Source organism: Bos grunniens, chromosome 20 (assembly GCF_055505025.1).
Source record: "Bos grunniens cultivar Pamir isolate PY7600 chromosome 20, Bosgru_T2T1.0, whole genome shotgun sequence".
Taxonomy (NCBI): Eukaryota; Metazoa; Chordata; class Mammalia; order Artiodactyla; family Bovidae; genus Bos; species Bos grunniens.
In genome coordinates, this window is record NC_141184.1 from 56,845,374 (window position 1) to 56,861,558 (window position 16,185).

Below are 16,185 nucleotides of genomic sequence, written 5' to 3' on the forward strand. Positions count from 1 at the left end.
GCCAGTCTCCAACAGTCACATTACTGATGATTCCATTTTTAGAATGAGAATATCTTCGAAATGAAAACCAATTATAAGTTAGAGTACAGAGCAGCGGTTGCCAGGACTTAGGTATAGCAAGGGGATGGGTGTGACGATACAGGGTACGCAACATGGGGCAGATTTTGTAGTAATGGACTAGTTCTGTATCACCAGTTTGGTGGTGGTTATACCAATTCACACACACAGTGAAAGGGCACAAAACTGTACACACCTATTACACAGTATCAAGTTTCTGGGTTTTATCATGTACTGTAATTATAGAAGATGTAACATTGGGATGAACTAAGGAAAAGGTATAAATGACCTCTCTCTACTATTTTTACAATTTCCTGTGAATCTATAATTACCTGTAAAATGTTTACAAAGAGAAAAATCTGGAAAAAATGACCATTTTTCATGAGATCTTACACACAGATTCTTATTTTATCCTTTAACACTTTGCCTGTATTTAAAAACCAAAAAAAGACATTTTCAAAGATAAAACTTTTAAAAGCTGGTGGCTTAGACAGTAAACGATCTGCCTGCAATGCAGGAGACCCAGATTCAATCCCTGGGTCGGGAAGATCCCCTGGAGAAGGAAATGGCAACCCACTCCACTATTCTTGCCTGGAGAATTCCATGGACATAGGAGCCTGGTGGGCTACAGTCCATGGGGACAGAAAGAGTCAGACACGACTGAGTGACTAACACACATATGAAATGCATGCTTAAATCAAATTAATCATTTCCTGTTCTTTATAAATCGTTCTCAACGGGGGAGCCTGAGAGTACCCATATTAGTCTGCTCGGCTGCCATAACAAAACACCACAAGCTGAGTGGCTTAAGCAACAGTACAGGCATAGCTCGGTTTGCTGTGCTTCACTTTACTGTAGTTTTTACAAATCGAAGGCTTTTGGCCACCTTGGGTCCAGCAAGTCTACTGGCATCATTTTTCATTCCCACATTTGCTCACTTCACGTCTGTGTTACATTTTGGTAATTCTCACAACACTTCAAACTTCTGTATCATTATATTTGTTACAGTGATCTGTGATCAGTGATTTTTGATGTTACCAATAATCAACTCACTGAAAGCTCAGATGATATTCAGCATTTTTCAGCAAGCGTTTTTAACTTAAGGTGTATACATTGTTTTGGGGCTTCCCTGGTGGCTCAGTTGATAAAGAATCTGCCTGAAGTGTGGGAGACCTGGGTTCCATCCCTGGGTTGGGAAGATCCCCTGGAGAAGGGAACAGCTACCGACTCCACTATTCTGGCCTGGAGAATTCCATGGACGGTATAGTCCATGGGGCTGGAGAGTCGGACACAACAGAGCCATTTTCACCTCAGATTGTTTTTAAGACAATGCTACAGCATACTTAGTACAATATAACATAAATTTTAGATGCAGTAAGAAGCCAACAAATTTATGTGACTCTCTTAATTGTGATATTTGCTTTATTGTGCTGGTCTGGAACTATACCTGCAGTATCTCCAAAGTATGTCTGTAATTTACTGTCTCAGTTCTGGAGGCTAGAAGGCCATGGTTGTCAGCAGTATTGAGTCCTACCGAGGGAAGTGATGGAGAATCTGTTCCATGCCTCTCTCCTAGCTTCTGGTGACTTTCTGGCAAACATTGGCATGGCATTCATTGGCATGTAAGTCTCTGCCGCCATCTGCACACAATGCTCTCCTCATGTACATGTCTGTGTTCCAAATTTCCCTTTTTATAAGGACACCAGTCGTATTGGATTACTGGCCCTCCCTACCTCAGTATCTTAACCCTACTCCAGGAGATCTTCCCAACCCAGGGATCAAATCCAAGTCTCATGCATTGCAGGCAGATTCTTTACCATCTGAGCCACCAGGGAAGCCCAGTATCTTAACAGCTCTATTTCTAAACAAACTCACTTTCTGAAGTACTGGGCATCAAGATTTTAACATACGAATGGGGAGCAGTTCAACCTAAACCAGTGTCTGACCTTTAGTCCAAATACAGTTGAAAAATTAGGTGGGGGGAATGTGTATGCAAATTCAGCTTATTTAGGTCTCATGTTACTTTCTAGATTTTGGGCTTTGATATTTTAAGGGAAATGGACCATTAAAAGTAGAGACCTTTACAGTTGATGAAATCTTATCAGTAAGTACAATGGCATTATGGAAGAATTTATGCCTTTTCCCCTTGATTCTTCCCTCCCTTCTTTCTTTCATTCTCCGCTGTTTCTTTCCTTCCACAAAAATTTTAGAGTACCTAATGCATATCAGGTATTACTCTAGCAACTGGAAATACAAAATAAATAAAAATCTATGCCTTCGCAGCATTCCGCAATAATGGCATACATAAAGTTTTATGTTGGATAGTCATAAATGCAGAGGAGGACAAAGTGAGTATGTAATGTTACAGTTGCATTTGATGGAAGGTGACCAGATAACATAACTGTCAAGGTATTTTTGAGTAAACACTTGTATCAAGTGAAGGAACAAGCTATGCAGCTATCTGAAGAAAAGCATTCCAAGTAGAAACACAAGTGCAAACGCCCTGAAGCAAAAGGAATTCCTTTTTCAAGAAATCACACTGACAAAAAGGACAGTGTGACTGGAGCAAAAGAATCAGGAGAGTAGGAGAAGATGAAATCAGAAAAGTAACAGAGAACAGAGTATGGAGGACCTTGTGTGTAAAGACCTGCTTTTACTCTAAATAAGGCGGGAACAAACACTGGTGGGTTTGGGTCAGAGAAGTTATATGAGCCCCAACTTATGTTGTAAGAACAGCTCAACACAGACTATCCCCTCAACAGCTTTAAAATTATGATGAAAAATATATCTATTTTCTTGATACTTTACAACTTCTAGTCTGGCAAGTGCCACTAAATCATGTCCTTGGCAAGCTTAAAACAGCTTCACAATTTTCCCTGGGCTAGACTATAGAGTCCTATAAAAGTTTAGAACATTTCACCACATAGGATTCTAGAGATACACAATTGCCTTATTTTTTCTCTTAACCCTGTTCTTTCAGTGTTTTTGGCCTCGATTATATGCAATATGATGTACCCAGACATAAAGATATTTGTCTTCAATTCAGCTATCCCTCTTACAATAGACATGACACAGACCTGTCCAGATACGTGCAAATGCAGTTATCAAATAATCATTTTTAGTCTACTTATAAATAAAATTGGAGATAAGAAAACAGTTTTGAGGAAATAAACAGATGGGCAAAGAAACAACAGATTATCAGATACAGAAAATGCAGTGAATGTTAAACAGAGAAAAGGATAAAATAAGTTCAAGACTGTTAACATATTTTGTTGATTAATTAAATTCATAACTAGGAGACCCAATTTACTTGCCCCCCAAATACCTATATTTCTTGTCTCAAAGCAATATTAAATATATCTGACAATGTCTCCAAATCCAAATCTAATCTAATTTCTGACCACACCTCTACATACAAATATAATTAAACTGTACTTGGTGCTGATTATATCTTAGAAACATCACTTACATATATCCTCCGTGGCCTTTCTATAGGCTATTCTCTACCTTGTCACTGCCACCAGTTGTTTTTCTAAAATACACATCAGATCACTGCTTAAAATCAAATGACAATTCCCCTTAACCCATAGTAAAGGTCTCAAATATTTAGGAGATATATTCCCACATTGGCCCTATCTTGCCTTTTCAAACTCATACCACATTCTCATATGCATTACATATTTCTGCTATTCCATTTTTGATAACACTTCATTATAACTCCTACCAGATTTATATGCATACCTATATATGTATATATGTGTACATAGACATATGTACGTATGCATATGTATACATGGGCTTCCATGATGGCTCAGATGGTAAAGACTCTGCCTGCCAGTGCAGGAGACCTGGGTTCAATCCCTGGGTTGAGAAGATCCCCTGGAGAAAAGAATGGCTACCCACTCCAATATTCTTGCCTGTAAAATTCCATGGACAGAGGAGCCTGCTGGGTTATAGCCCATGGGGTCACAAAGGGTCAGAAATGACTGAGCAACTTGAACTTTCACTTTCATGTATGTATACATATATATGTATACATACCTTATACTATGCTGTAAACGCTACACAGACACAAAACATGCCCTATTCATTTTCAGACTCCAATTATAGGGTCTAGTACCCAGCAGGCACTCAATAAACATTTGATCAATAAAATGTTGTGATAACCTAGTGATATTATCATTTTGTTATCTTTTATAATCACTAATTTATCTTTTTAGAATCATAGGCTTACCAAAGAATATCAAAGCTATTAATTTACAACAGAATTCTAGAATTTACTCCAAGGTATTGTTGGTGACTAGGAATATTTTTTTTTTACCATTTTTCTACTCCGCTAATCTATGGAAAATGGTGTTATTCAAAGTATAAAGACACTTGATGAGAATTGATCCATCTATGAAACACCTAGAACTTTTGATCTTATGGTATAGAGATGATATTTTGAAACGATGTTGACAAGTGGGAAAAGCCCACAACAGTTGTGGGTCCCTGTTCCTCTCCCGGTCTCCCTCTGGCTGCCGCTCACCTCTGTCCTCGACACTCACACCTCTGCCCCCCCTTGTGGGGAGGGCTGCCCCTGCCTTAGTCCTGGGGCCACCTAGACAGACGGCAGGCTTCTCACCTGCTGCAGTGTCAGAGCAATAAATGTGATGCTTGGGGTCCCCCCAGGGAGCTGCCAATGGCTTTATTTATGAATCTGGTTTTTGGGTAGTCAGGGAAGGAGACAACTCCACTTCAGTGCAAATCCCCATCTTCCAGGAGCCATGACTCAAAAGAAAAGGGTGCTTGGACTTTTGTTATACACATTTGCTTTGTGTAAATAAATGTTTACAATTTTATATTAAAGATGGAATAAGCGTTAGAGCTTCTGACTGTATATTTTTTACTTTTATAGATTTAAAAACTATGATCCTTTATATATGTGTTTTGGGGGGCTATAAGTTTTATGACAAACAGTTGGTATTGTTAACTTTTTACTGTCATCAAAGTACATAAAAATTCTATTAATTCCCTTATTCTTTTACTTCCTTAACTCTGGTATACACCAAAAAGAAGTCTTTACTTTTCTGTTTTATCACTATAAAATAATAAAAGTATTTTGCTAGTATGGAAAAAATAAATAAATAAAATAAAATAAAAAGATGATAAAATTCTGCAGGAAAAGCTACTTATGAAAAGCTTTAGTTTTCATCTACTAATTTTACAGAACAGCAGACATGCTATACTGCCTATGATGTCTTATGATTGTTAAGAGCCTCATTCCACCTTTGTGAGAAAAAAGCAAAAAACCAAAAGTAAGAGTATTTAATCCCAATGGAAATACATACCCAAGAGATACATACATCCAAAAAATTAAAACATAGGTACACAAAAAAACTTGCGTATAAATGATTATACATTATTTAAAAATAGAAAAAGCAGAGCAGAAATAATCAAATATTCATCAAATGGTAGATAAATGTGTACATGTATACTCACATACGCACAAAATGAAGTATTCATTGTCAACAAAAGGAATGAAATACTGATGCATGCCACAACATAAATGAATCTTGAAAATATTTGCTGAGTCAAGCCAATCTTTAATGTCACATTATACTGATTCCATTTATATGACACGTTCAGAATATCTTAATCTACAGGAAAACAAAGTAGACTGGGGTTTGGGGAAAACTAGACCCTGTAATTGGAATCTGAAAACGTGTAGGGCATGTTTTATGTCCAATGTGGAGTTTACAGCATAGTATGTGTATGTATATATATGTATACATACGTGGAAGTGAATGTATCAGTCACATCAAGGGAGAGACTGCTAATGGCTATGGGGTTTCTTCTTGGGATAGTGAAACTATTCTAAAATTTACTATGCTGAAGATCATACAATTCTGAAATACTAAAAAAACTTTCAATTATGTGAATTAAATGGGTGAATTATATGTTTTATGAATTGCTGCTGCTACTGCTGCTAAGTCGCTTCAGTCATGTCCAACTCTGTGCAACCCCATAGATGGCAGCCCACCAGGCTCCCCAGTCCCTGGGATTCTCAAGGCAAGAACACTGGAGTGGGTTGCCATTTCCTTCTCCAATGCATGAGAGTGAAAAATGAAAGTGAAATCGCTCAGTCGTGTTAGACTCTTAGCGACCCCATGGACTGTAGCCCACCAGGCTCCTCCATCCATGGGATTTTCCAGGCAAAAGTACTGGAGTGGGGTGCCATTGCCTTCTCCGGTTTTATGAATTATGTGCCAATAAAGTTTTTAACAACACACTTTTTCCAAATTGGGAAAGGAGTATGTCAAGGTTGTATATTGTCACCCTGCTTATTTAACTTATATGCAGAGTAAATCATGAGAAATGCTGGGCTGAAGGAAGCACAAGCTGGAAACAAGATTGCCAGGAGAAATATCAATAACCTCAGATATGCAGATGACAGCACCCTTATGGCAGAAAGTGAAGAAGAACTAAAGAGCCTCTTAATGAAAGTGAAAGAAGAGAGTGAAAAAGTTGACTTAAAACTCACCATTCAGAAAACCAAGATCATGGAAACTGGTCCCATCACTTCATGGCAAATAGATGGGGAAACAGTGGAATCAGTGACTTTATTTGGGGGGGCGGGGAGCTCCAAAATCACTGCAGATGGTGACTACAGCCATGAAATTAAAAGACACTTGCTCCTTGGAAGAAAAGTTATGACCAACCTAGATAGCATATTAAATAGCAGAGACATTACTTAGCAAACAAAGGTCTGTCTGGTCAAAGCTATGGTTTTTTCCAGTAGGCATGTATGGATGTGAGAGTTGGTCTATAAAGAAAGCTGAGCACCAAAGAATTGATGCTTTTAAACTGTGGTGTTAGAGAAGACTCTTGACAGTCCCTTGGACTGCAGGGAAATCCAACCAGTCCATCCTAAAGGAAATCAGTCTTGGGTGTTCATTGGAAGGACTGATGCTGAAGCTGAAACTCCAATACTTTGGCCACCTGATGCAAAGAATTGACTCTTTTCAAAAAAAGACCTTGATGCTGGGAAAGATTGAAGGCAGGAGGAGAAGGGGATGACAGAGAATGAGATGGTTGGATGGCATCACCGACTCAATGGACATGAGTTTGAGTAAACTCTGGGGGTTGGTGATGGACAGGGAGATCTGGCGTGCTGCAGTCCATGAGGTCGCAAAGAGTTGAACACGACTGAGCTCCTGAACTGAAGTGAAAGCTTTTAAATTTTTTTAAAAATTGTTATGGGAGTTTTTTCAAGAAAAATCAATCCAAGTAGGTATGCTTTTCAACTCAAGTGAATTCTTAACATGAGGGCTTACACTCTGATACTTGCATTTCCACATGATACCTTCAAGGTTAAGTGGTGCTGGTGGTAAAAAGAATGGGATTTTGAGATGGATTTTGTTGAATCTGTAGACAATTTGGGGGGGGTACTGACATTTTAATATTAAGTCTTTAACCTATCAACACAGTTGTTGTTCAGTCACTAAGTTGTATCCAGCTCTTTGTGACGCCATGGACTGCAGCATGCCAGGTTTCCCTGTCCTGTACTCCCAGAGTTTGATCAAATTCATGTCCATTGAGTCGGTGATGCCATTCAACGATCTCATCCTCTGTAGTCCCCTTCTCCTCCTGCCCTCAATCTTTCCCAGCATCGGGGCCTTTTCCTGATGAGTTGGCTTTCCCCATCAGGTAGCCATAGTACTGGAGCTTCAGCTTCAGCATCAGTCCATCCAATGAATATCTGGGGCTGATCTCCTTTAGGACTGACTGGTTGGATCTCCTTGCCATCCAAGGGACTCTCAAGAGTCTTCTCCAACACCACAGTTCAAAAGCATCAATTCTTTGGCTCTCAGCCTTCTTTGTGGTCCAACTTTCATATCCATACAAGACTACTGGAAAAACCATAGGCTTGACTATACAGACCTTTGTCAGCAAAGTGATGTCTCTGCTTTTTAAAACACTGTCTAGATTTGTCATAGCTTTTCTTCCAAGGAGCAAGCACCTTTTAATTTCATGGCTGCAGTCACCATCAACAATGACTTTGGAGACCACAAAATAAAGTCTGTCACTGTTTCCATTTTTTCCCCATCTATTAGCCATGAAGTAATGGGACTGGGTGCCATGATCTTAGGATCTAAGGTACTATAAAATAATTTTAAAACTATTTTTAGTTTTGACTCCAAAAATCATCCAGTTCCTACTATGCTTCCAACTCTTTTATCATGAACTGTATACAAAGAAAGCCAATTATACTACTATAAGTTTCTCTTTCAGTACATTCTCCACACATTAGCATCAGGTTGGTTTGCTAGTAAGACACATATTACTCAATATACAAAAAACCAATTGTATTTCTTTACACTCTGAATGAACAGTGTAAAAATGAAATTAAGAAAATCAATTTTCTTAATCCAAAAGAAATTTGGGAACAAATGTAACAAAAGAACTGTAAGATTTATAATCTGAAACCATAAAACCCTACTTGAAGAACTAAATAAATGGTAAGACAAATTGTGTTGATGTGAAATCAGTGCAATTGTTTGGTATTTGAACATTCAACAGTACGTGAACCAAGAACTTCCAGATGTGCAATCTGGATTTAGAAAAGGCAGAGGAATCAGAGATCGAATTGCCAACATTCGTTGGATCATAGAAAAAGCAGGGAATTCCAGACAAACATCTATTTCTGCTTTATTAATTATGATAAAGCCTTTGACTATGTGGATCACAGCAAACTGTAGAAAATTCTAAGAGATGGGAACACCAGATCACCTTACCTACCTCCTGAGAAACTTGTATGCAGGTCAAGAAGCAACAGTTAGAACTGAACATGGAACAATAAACTGGTTTCAAGTTGGGAAAGGAGTAAGTCAAGGCTGTATATTGTCACCCAGATAATTTAACTTATATCCAGAGAACATAATGAGAAATGCTGGACTGGATGAGTCACAAGCTGGGATCAAGACTTCTGGGAGAAATATCAATAACCTCAGATATGCAGATGATACCACTCTAATGGCAGAAGGTAAAGAGAAACTAAGATCATGGCATCAGGTCCCATGACTTCATTGCAAATAGATGGGGAAAAAGTGGTAACAGTGACACATTTTATTTTCTTGGGCTCCAAAATCACTGGAGATTGTGACTGCAGCCATGAAATTAAAAGATGCTTGCTCCTTGGAAGAAAAGCTATGACGAATCTAGACAGCAGAGACGATTAAAAGGCAAAGACATTACTTTGCCAACATGGTTTCTCCAGTAGTCATGTAGAGGTGTGAGTTCAGTTCAGTTCAGTTCAGTCACTCACTCGTGTCTGACTCTTTGTTACCCCATGAATTGCAGCACGCCAGGCTTCCCTGTCCATCACCAACTCCCAGAGTTCACTAAGACTCATGTCCATCGAGTCAGTGATGCCATCCAGCCATCTCATCCTCTGTTGTCCCCTTCTCCTCCTGCCCCCAATCCCTCCCAGCATCAGAGTCTTTTCCAATGAGTCAACTCTTCGCATGAGGTGGCCAAAGTACTGGAGTTTCAGCTTCAGCATCATTCCCTCCAAAGAAATCCCAGGGCTGATCTCCTTCAGAATGGACTGGTTGGATCTCCTTGCAGTCCAAGGGACTCTCAAGAGTCTTCTCCAACACCGCACTTCAAAAGCATCAATTCTTCAGCGCTCAGTTTTCTTCACAGTCCAACTCTCACATCCATACATGACCACAGGAAAAACCATAGCCTTGACTAGACGGGCCTTTGTTGGCAAAGTAATGTCTCTGCTTTTGAATATGCTATCTAGGTTGGTCATAACGTTCCTTCCAAGGAGTAAGCGTCTTTTAATTTCATGGCTGCAGTCACCATCTGCAGTGATTTTGGAGCCCAGAAAAATAAAGTCTGACACTGTTTCCACTGTTGCCCCATCTATTTCCCATGAAGTGATGGGACCAGATGCCATGATCTTTGTTTTCTGAATGTTGAGCGAAGCCAATGTTTTCACTCTCCTCTTTCACTTTCATCAAGAGGCTTTTTAGTTCCTCTTCACTTTCTGCCATAAGGGTGTTGTAATCTGAGTATCTGAGGTTATTGATATTTCTCCCGGCAATCTTGATTCCAGCTTGTGTTTCTTCCAGTCCAGCGTTTCTCATGATGTACTCTGCATATAAGTTAAATGAGCAGGGTGATAATATACAGCCTTGACGTACTCCTTTTCCTATTTGGAACCAGTCTGTTGTTCCATGTCCAGTTCTAACTGTTGCTTCCTGACCTGCATACACATTTCTCAAGAGGCAGGTCAGGTGGTCTGGTATTCCCATCTCTTTCAGAATTTTCCACAGTTTATTGTGACCCACACACTCAAAGGCTTTGGCATAGTCAATAAAGCAGAAATAGATGTTTTTCTGGAACTCTCTTGCTTTTTCGATGATCCAGCAGATGTTGGCAATTTGATCTCTGGTTCCTCTGCCTTTTCTAAAACCAGCTTGAACAACTGGAAGTTCACAGTTGGACCATAAAAAAGACTGAGCACAAAAGAATAGATGCTTTTAAACTGGTAATAGAGAAGACTCTTGAGAGTCCCTTGGACAGCAAGGAGATCAAACCAGTCAATCCTAAAGGACATAAACCCTGAACACTGAATATTCATTGGAAGGCCTGATGCTGAAGCTCCAATACTTTGGCCACCTGATGCAAAGAGCCAACTCATTGGAAAAGATCCTGATGCTGGTGAAGACTGAGGGCAGGAGAAGCAGGCAACAGAGGATGAGACGAGAGGATGAGAGGATGGATGGCATCACTGACTCAATGGACACTAGTTTTTGAGGACTCCAGGAGACAGTGCAGAACAGGGAAGCCTGGTGTGCTGCAGTATGGGGTTGCAGAGTCAGACTTGACTTAGCGGCTGAACAACAACTGTGTTGATAGATAAAAAACTTAATATTAAAATGTCAGTATTCCCCAAATTGTCCTAGATTCAACAAAATCCATCTCAAAATCCCAGTTCCCCTTTTTCCCCAGAAATTGGCAAGATGACTTTGAAATTCATATGGAAATTAAAGGGGTCCAGAATAGCCAAAAGACACTTGAAAAGAGCAAAGCTGGAAGACTCTCATTTCCGGATTTCAAAACTTACTACAAAGCTAAGGCATTCAAGACAAAGTGATTTTGCCAATAACAACAGACATGTAGCGCAATGGAACAAGATTCAGAATCCAGAAATAAACCCTTACATTTATGGTTAACTGATTTTAGACAAGGGTGTCAAGACATTTAAATGGGGGGGAATTATTTCATCTATTTTTTCTGGAACAACTGGACTTCCGCAAAAAGAAGACTAAGGTGGGACTGCTTCATTATACCACACACAAAAATTCACTCAATGTAGATCAAACATTCAAAAGTAAGAGCTAAAACTACTTTTAAATTCTTGGAATAAGCATAGACATAACTGTTTGTGATTGAGAGTTAGGTCATGGTTTCTTAGATATGACAACAACAAAAAAGCCACAAAATAGAAAAATTGGACTCCTTAAAAATTAAAAACTTTTGTGCTTCAAAGAATACCACTAGGAGAGTAAAAAGAAAATATAAAATGTGAGAAAATGTTTGCAAATTCTTTATCTGACATGAGACTTCTATCAAAAAGCGACAAAGAACTCCTGAAACTGAATAATAAAAAGACAACACAATTTTTATAAGGGCAAAGGATATAAGTAGAAATTTCTCCAAAGGAGATATGCTAATTGCCAATAAGTACATGACAAGATGCTCTACATGAATAGCCATCAAGGAAATGCAAATGAAAACCACAATGAGCTACCATTTCACATCTACAGATGTGAATTAAGATGGTATTATCAAAAATGCCTAAGGGTAACAAGAAGAAGAGTAATATTCTGTAGGTGGGGAAATAAATTATAAACCAAATAGTCTGGCAGTTTCTCAAAAGGTTAAAGTAGAATCACCATATGACTCAGCAATTCTGTTAAGAATAGAATTTTCTCTTACACCCAAGAGAAAACATATGTTCACACAAATACTTATACATGCGTTTTCATAGCACCATTATTTATAATAGCCCCAAAGCAGAAACAACCCAGATTTCCGTCAATTGATGAATGAATAACACATGGTATTATTATCCATATAATGGAATATTATTCCGCAGTATAAAGGAATGAAGCACTGAAACACACTGCACTTAGGTGAAACTCGAAAGTGCGAAGTCCAGGGAGCCAGGGATAAGGCCACACATTACATGATTACACTTATATGAAGTGTACAGAACTGGAAAATCCATAGAGACAAAGTAGCTTAGTGGTTGCCTAAGGCTGGAAGGTTGAGAAGAAAATGGAGACTGACTCACAATGATTACAAAGTTCCTCTTTTGAGGGTGATAAAAATGTTCTAAAATTGATCATGGTAATAGTTACACAACTCTGAACATACTAAAAGCACTGAATTGTACACTTTAACTGAATGAATTATATGGTATGTAAATGATATCTTATCAAAGCTTTTAAAACAAAACAACGTTTTGTTACACTTTATAAAAGCAAACGATTTTTCTAGAGCCTCTCTCAAGATGGTTGGTCTCACTTTGTTTCAGCTTCTTAACTCCTGTCACTATGATATCCTCTATTCTGTACCATATAATTATTACAATATTGAGCTGCTGCCTTGTCACATATTTTTGGTTTAAGGGTTAGAGGAATGAAGAAAAACACCCCAATCCTTTAAGCCAACTATTTCATTCTCATTTACCTAAGAATTCTGCACTGAGATGTGGTATAAACCCAGCCCAGAAAGTATTATTTCTTGAATAAGGAAAGGAAGAAAACAATTATAGGCTTAAATATTGAACTTAAGAACCCACTCAAATAAACCCATATACAACTAAAAACAACCCTAATTTTAATAGGGAGTATAATTTTTATAGACCAGTACTTTGCCAACCGCAGAATATTTATTAAAAAAGATAATTTGACTAGTTCTAGATACCACTCATAGACATTTTAAATATTTATATATTTACATGTTTCAAATGTTGAAACATAATTTGGAGTTTTCTTTCAGTTTTGTTACATACACAAAAAAGGTAGTGCATGCTTATTAGAAATGTATACAGTATATACCTCCATCTAGAGTTAGGTATTTATAAATTCCATTTTTAAGAGCTTCAAGCAGTTGTGAACCTATTACTCTGATAACTTAAACCCGGTCCACTCTGGGAAGGACAGCCAAAAGACCCTGCAAAGTGAAACTGCCTCCCTCCCTCAGATGCATTCCTTCAGATCAGAGAGTGCTTATAGGAATTGAAGAGGGAAGAAAACGGTACTATGTTGATTTAACTTTTTCCATATAATGCCACATTTTTGACAGCATTGAGTTCAAAGCTTCCGAGTTAGGTACCACATTGCCAGAATTTCCATCTCCCATGTTTTTTCCATTCCCTAATCAAAGTTTCTAGTCCCTCCCTCACATTTGCATGACTGCTCAGTCACTCAGTTGTGTCTGACCCTTTGCGACCCCATTGACTGTAGCCCACCAGGCTTCTCTGTCCATGGGCTTTCCCAGGTGAGAATTCTGGAGTAGGTTGCTAATCCCTTCCCCAGGGGATCTTCCCCACCCAGGGATTGAACCTGCCTCTCAGTCATTGGCAGGCAGATTCTTTCCCACTGAGCCACTTGGGAAGCCCCTTCCTAAGAACTACTTCCATTTTAATCAAGCAGTTATATCTTTGGAAGATTTATTTGCATGTTAGCCACTATTTCCTGTTTAATTACAGACAGCAGAACTGCAAAGTGACTAGCACTCTCCTTGCCTTCTGACAGATCAGGTGACCCTAAGCAAAGATTTTTTTTTTTTTTTGGCAGTTCAATAACTTTATCGGACCATTAGCAGTTAGTTCTCATCCATATTGACTGTTCATAGATTTTTGAAGGTGGTGACAGGCACGTACATAACCAAAGTGTAGAGCTTGTTTGGCAAGTCTTCATCTTCCATTTCTGAAGCTTGGTAGCTCAGACAGTAAAGAATCCACCTGCAAAGTGGCAGACCTGGGTTCGATCCATGGGTTGGGAAGATCCCCTGGAAGAGGGCATGGCAACCCACTCCAGTAGTGTTGCCTGGAGAATCCCCCTGGACAGAGGAGCCCAGCAGGCTATAGTCCATGGGGTCACAAAGAGTCAGACAAAACTGAGTGACTAAGCACAGCACAGCATTAACTCCGAAGACTTCCTAAGGAAATCATTCCATGATCTAACAAATCTCACTCTTAGGAACTGTTTTCACAAACTAACCTAAATTATTCATGTGGAAAATTAAGATCACTTATATTTTCAGTGAAAACATCATTATAAGAGGTTTTTGGTTAGGATATTAAATGATGTCACATTTTCAACTTTTCAGATAATTAGTAGAAGACATGTAGTAAGTGTAACTAGACACAGTTACAGTGTCTAAAGTTTTGGATAATGGCATATAAACCAAGGTTGGTCTTAAAGAAGGGTTAATCTCCTATTACCTAGGGAGATTTTTAGTATTTTATAACCTGCAATAAAAATAATTAGGTTATAGAGCAGATTCCCCATTTGCCCTATAAAATTTCATTGCCACTTCCTCCCATTGCACAGGTAAGAAGGAAAAAAGCAAGAACTTTTATGAAAAGTTTCAATTCACAGCTTTTCACACAATCAAGGCTTGAACGCACACCAAGTTTAAAACAGATAAATGACAAGGCCACTTATTCAAAATCTCATCAAAAACAAAGTCAAATTTTTTAAAACTTGATGTTTACAATTTTCAAATAAACAACTTTCTAAGTCTGAATGCTGTATCTGAGCATAACAGAAAATAACATCTGATCCCATTAGTGAATGGACGGGATTTCTAAGTAGGATTTGCATATAATAAAAACAGTCTACTGCCACTATTAATTTTGAAAAGCTACTTATAGTTATTTCTTAATGTGTATTTGTTCATTTTTTTATTTTATTTTTTAACTTTACAATATTGTATTGGTTTTGCCATATATCAACATGAATCGGCCACAGGTATACACGTGTTCCCCATTCTGAACCCTTCTCCCTCCTTCCTCCTCCCTCCCCCTACCATCAAATACAGTACTTCCCCTACATAGGAACAAGTTCCATTCTAAGAGTCCATTTGTAAGCCCAGTTTGTGCATAAGTCCAACAAAGTTAGCCTAAACACCCAATTAACACAATCGGCTATATACTACTGCTTTTATGTTTGCTTCTGGACACCTGGGCTTGAAATAAAGAAACTGTCCTCTATACAGTACTGTAAAGTACACAAAACCACAGTCACTTGTGGAGAATGCACACACATGACAATGTACCCCACATACATGAACTAATTTAAATGACTGGACGTGAGAACACACATTCTCATCTTTGAAAGTTCACAACTTGAAGGCTAACATGGAAGGGACTTCCTGTGATAAAATCACCTGAATTAAGTCGTGCTTCATCAGCATGAGTGGTTTCCTACATTGTGTTAGTTAACCAAATTTCCAAGATGGCACTCAGATCTATAGTAATATCATAGCCTTCTAATTTCATGTCAGCTGGGCAGAGAACTTTTTCTAATATGTACTAAAAGAAAACATAACCTATCTAAAAGCCAATGCTTCTCCTATTATTAATTTTTCTTCTCTCAACTCTTTCTTCTTTACCTCCAGCTCAAAATCAGATAACTTAATGACTCTTCTCCAAATATCAAAGTACTAAAAATACATCAAATACTTCCTATTTCAGCAATCACTTACTTTTCAGAGCTATTTAGGAGGCTAAGTTATCATAAATTTTACGACCCTACTTCTATACTAAGAGAATGAGAATACAAGCCACAGACTGGAAGAAAATTTTTGCAAAAAACAAAGTTGATAAAATAGTTATACAAAATATACAAAGAATTTAACAAACAACAGTAAGAAAAAAACCTGATTTTAAAGTCGGTGAAAGTCTTTAACAGATACTTCACCAGAGAAGATATACAGACAGGAAATAAGCAGATAAAAAGGTATCGACATGTCATCAGGGAAATGCAAATTAAATAATGAGATACAATTATTACAAATCTAATGTGCTGTGCTTAGCTGCTCAGAGTCATGTCTGAC

At 38.3% G+C, this 16,185-nt stretch overlaps 1 long non-coding RNA gene across 4 annotated transcripts in view; it reads right to left on the bottom strand.

Annotated features, from left to right (window-relative positions):
• LOC147350438 (uncharacterized) overlaps positions 1-16,185 on the bottom strand; it is a 130,516-nt gene that overhangs the window by 73,769 nt on the left and 40,562 nt on the right. The window lies entirely within an intron of this gene.